We start from the raw sequence: 4,784 nt of genomic DNA, 5'->3' as shown, positions 1-4,784 counted from the left end.
TATACATGCTAACCCATGTTGGTGTTCATTTTCGAAGAGATGGCTCTTTGGCCACCCAGCAGTGATGTTTCCAGGTTGCAAAACTGTAAGAGGCTTGGGTGCCTGGGTGGCCCAGTTGGTTGAGCATCTGACTTTGGGTCAGGTCATGGTCTAGTGGTTCATGGGTTCAAGTCCTATATTAGGGTCTGCACTGATGGTGCAGAGCCTGCTTTTGGGATTCTCTCTCCCTCTCTGTCTCTGCCCCCCACTTGCTCTCTCTTTCTCTTTCAAAATAATAAATAAACTAAAAAAAAAACCTTAGAGGCTTATTTAGCTTTGAAAAACATTTACANCTGGAATTTATAATCTCATTTTCTGAAGGAAATTTTATTTATTTATTTATTTAAAAATTTGTAATGTTTTATTTATTTTTGAGAGAGAGAGAGAGACAGAGTATGAGTATGGGAGGGGCAGAGGGAGAAGGAGACACAGAATGTGAAGTAGGCTCCAGACTCTGAGCTTTCAGCACAGAGCCTGACATGGGGCTTGAATTCACAAACTATGAGATCATGACCTGAGCCGAAGTTGGACGCTCAACTGACTGAGCCACCCAGGCAGCCCCTCTGAAGGAAATAATAAAAGTGGGAGGTGGAGAGGAAAGTTCTTTACTTTTTTGGATTAGGGAAATTTTTAAATTAAAATTTTTTAGGTTCGTTTTACCCTTACCCTGGCAAAGAATAGTCAAGGTCCTGGTCCTAGAGGGCCTATACTATCTAATACACGACCCAGATAGGGTTTTGCACACAGGAAGAAGAAAAGGCCTTACTTAGTAGCTGGATCTAGAGATGAGGAGTGCTCTGGATTTCAGCTCTTAAAAACAAGACAACAAACTAGTCACTTATGCTAAGCCCCATGTCACCAAACTAAGATTTAATTATAGTTTTCAGTTCTTCCAGAAATGCAATCTTTTTTATTTAGCTTTGTTTATTTATTTTGAGAGAGAGAGAGAGAGAGTGAGAGAGAGCGAGCAGAGGAAGCGCAGAGATGGAGAGAGAGAGAATCCCAAGCAGGCTCTGCACCAGCAGTGCTGAGCCTGACACAGGGCTCAAACTCATGAACCATGAGACCATGACCTGAACTGAAATCAAGAGTCAGATGCTTAACTGACTGAGCCACCTAGGCACCCCAGAAATGCAATCTTAAACCATTCAGTCAGGAATCACCTGACCAGTGCTAGTCTAGTAATTTGCCTCATAGAGCCATGGCATCCCCTAATGGAAAGTAACCTTACAACAACCGATCTGCTTTTTTGTCTAGGATAACTTCCTTGTTCCTCTTTCCTTCTACCTGTATAAGTCATTTTATTTATTTTACTTACTTATTTATTTATTTACTTACTTACCTATTTATTTATTCAAGAGAGCGTGCAAGCCAGGGAGTGGCAGGAGAGGGAGAATCTTTTTTTTTATTCTTTTATTTTTTAATTATAGTTTATTGTCAAGTTGGTTTCCATATAACACCCAGTGCTCATCCCAACGAGTGCCCTCCTCCATGCCCATCACCCATTTTCAGGAGAGGGAGAATCTTAAGCAGACTCCACACCCAGTGAGGAGCCCAATGTGGGTCCCGATCTCATGACTCTGAGATCATGACCTGAGCTGAAATCAAGAGTCAGATGCTCAACCGACTGAGCCACCCAGGTGCCCCTAAGTCTTTCATTTTATATAGCTCATCAGAGCAATTCCTAGCTACAAAATTGGATACTGCCTGATTTACTTTTGCTCAAATAAACCCTTACAAAAGTTTAATATGCATCAGTTTATCTTTCTTTTAAGATTTTAATTTTTTTTAAATAATTTCTGTACCTAGTGTGGGGCCTGAACTCACAACCCTGAGATGAGTCACATGAGTCATATGCTCTTCCAACTGAGCCAGCCAGACACCCCTCCTTAGTTTATCTTTTAACACAGCAAAAGGGGCAATGCCCCATTATAAATGGTACATTAGGTCAGGGTTGGAGTAGCAAGAGGGATGGGTTTGATAGATTAGGGCTAGAACTACTTAGATACTTCTGGTTTGTATGGCTTCTAAAATCCGGGGCAGGGCTCAGCCTGCAGATAGTTTGGGTCACAGAGCCTCAGCTGCATTAAAGAAAAAGGAATTTGGGCCTAGAAACAAGAAGATTAGAAGTTATAGAGAAATAGATTTGTGTATAAGGGCATAATTGGGTTTTTTTTTTTGTTTATTTGAGAAAGAGCACAAGCAAGGGAGGGGCAGAGAGATAGGGAGAGATGAGAGAGAGAATCTTAAGCACTCTCCATGCTCAGTGAGGAGCCAGACTCAGGGCTTGATCCCACAACCACGAGACCATGACCTGAGCAGAAACTAAGAGTCAGAGGCTCAACCACCTCAGCCACCCGGGCACCCCAAGGCATTATTGTTTCTAACAACCATATTGATACTTACTCCTTTTAAGCCAGTTAACAAAATAAATCACAAGACAAACTAAGCATGTTTAACAAAAAAAACACTTTTGAGAGTAGAATGCTTTTCAGGATATTTTTCAGGAAATAATATTGCAAATGGTCACTTCTGGGTCCACTTTACCACAGTAGAACAACAAAGTTGTTAAAGCATAGAAAGCTATGCTCAACTGAGCCACTTTTCTGCACAGTAGTAAAGTACTTGAAATCATTCCTGAGATCAAGTTTAAGACCATTTTAAGAAACAAGACTTTAAGTCTTTTAGAGCCACCCCTGTAAGAGGTCCTTTCCTGCCCCAAATAGTCAGAGCTTAATTAGAAGGTTGATAATACTTAAGTTTTTTTTCCTTCTCATATCTTCTGTTCAAAATGTTATTATCATCGGTAATACAATTTGTGTCTTGTCTGTTCTGGATGATATGGTCCAGAATGTAGGGTCTGAGAAGACAGAGCCTACACTCATGGAGGAAGGGGTGTGTGGCCCTCTGGGTACAGACCATATACTATGACTCGCTTCCCTTAGTTTTATAAGTGGAGGGCTCTTAGTTCCTTGATTTTCAGTGAATTGGGGTAAAGGGTGTAAATTACAATAGTGATGAGGGTGTGTACTTCCAAGTGAACTACCCTATTGAAATGGTATAGGTCCTGGAGGAAGATATTTCATATAAGGTAGCATCTGGGCAATAATATGTCTGTGGAGAAGCCTATGGAGAAGTCATTGGTAGACCTGAAGCTTGGCTGTGAATCAAGTCAGAAGTACCTGCAACCTGGGAAGGATGTGGCATTTGATGGCTTGTTGGTGGTAGAGGTGAGAGTATGTACAGAACGTTGCTCTGAGGCATAATATAATCAGAGTTTAATACCACTGATTGACCCTGATATTCAGGATGATGGTGAGCTCATGTATAGAAACAGGAGGTGGCGGTTCTCAAGTATCTGAATTTGAGTCATTGTGAATAGGAACAGTTATTAAGTTGTTTCCTTGTTCAAATACAATGGTTTCCTGACTCACTGAAGGAGGATGAGGTGAAGCTGTGTACAATGAATTCTACTGGAGGAGCACAGAGATCTCATGGCTGATTATATGGCTTGTGCAGTGCATGTTGGAAAGGAGGTGGTGGTATAATACTCTGCTCTGGAATACGGTTCATATTCATATGTTTGTGTGTCAACCTTATAAAACAATCAGAGAGTTCATGTGGTAATGGGGCAAGATGTAGGATGAACATTTTCAAGTTATACACTGGCAGCAGGCTTTTCAGCTCTCATAACGCGGTGGATGATATGAGCCTCTAAATCTCTTTGAGACGAGTATGTTCTCTTGTATCCTTGAACAGTACTGCACATGGAAAGAGAACCTTGTGTATGTTCCTCAATTCGCTCCACAAGATTACTACAGCCTGGACACATCTGCTCGCCTTGTTTCTCATGTAAAATAGCGCAGGCATAGCCAAAAGCATGCTTGCATGGAATCATTGGCCCGTAGATTTTAATCGGTAATTTGTATTTGTCACAGAAATGAACTAGGGTATCATACTTTTCACCTAAGACGTTTATCTGAAAGTCCCCCAAAATAGCTTCATTAGATCTTGGCATATTTCCAAACAATTCGCCCTCTCCCCCACCTCCCCTTAGAGTCATGCCGTCCTTCCTGGCTATGATGGCGCCCCCTAGTGTGCTCCATGATTTGGCTGGCAAGGCGCAAGGCTGACGGAAGTTAACCCCACTGACCCTGAGAGTGCATGCGCACTGCCCTACCGTCTTTAGCACGTGAGGCGAGGCCGAATCGCAAGTGGGTTGCTTCAACTTGGAGCTCGTCTTATAGTACCCCCATTCCAGTAAGGGAGTCGGGCAGGAGAAAGAGCAAGTGGAGCAAGTGTTTCAGAGCTGAGTTTGGTTAGGCTGTTTGTTTTATGCTTTGAGAAAAAGTAGTGGATAACTGGGAAAAGAGGCTAATCTGGAATGGGGAAGGGGTGGGGAGAAAGCCTACAGGCTCAGTAATATCTGAAGGCAGCAGCTTACCCTTAAAGGTTTGTTGGGTTTGTTTGTTTGTTGTTTTTGTTTTTGGTAATGCAAGTGCTTTCCTTTTTGAGGCGAAAGCCCACCCATTGTATGAAATGTTCAAATAGAGACTGGATAGCTTCTTGTCAAAATGCTGTAGCTAAGACTTCTCAAACTTTCCTGCCTTCTTACCCCTAATCATAGAGAAAAGTAAATGTAACTGTGAGGGTGAGGGGGCAAAGTTCTAAGTACTTCTGAAAGCAAGATATTTCTTTGAATAGATGTGCTTTACCTTAAAATTATATGAAGATAACTTCTTGCT

At 41.9% G+C, this 4,784-nt stretch overlaps 1 pseudogene; it reads right to left on the bottom strand.

Moving 5' to 3' along the window:
- Positions 1-4,145, bottom strand: part of LOC144243366 (E3 ubiquitin-protein ligase Hakai pseudogene) — a 7,703-nt pseudogene extending 3,558 nt beyond the window's left edge.
- Between the last annotated feature and the right edge of the window lie 639 nt (positions 4,146-4,784).

Source organism: Crocuta crocuta, unplaced genomic scaffold (genome assembly GCF_008692635.1).
Source record: "Crocuta crocuta isolate KB4526 unplaced genomic scaffold, BGI_CrCroc_1.0 scaffold2186, whole genome shotgun sequence".
Lineage (NCBI taxonomy): Eukaryota > Metazoa > Chordata > Mammalia > Carnivora > Hyaenidae > Crocuta > Crocuta crocuta.
The sequence above is the reverse complement of the archived record's forward strand: the minus strand, read 5'-3'. Positions and strand labels throughout refer to the sequence as shown.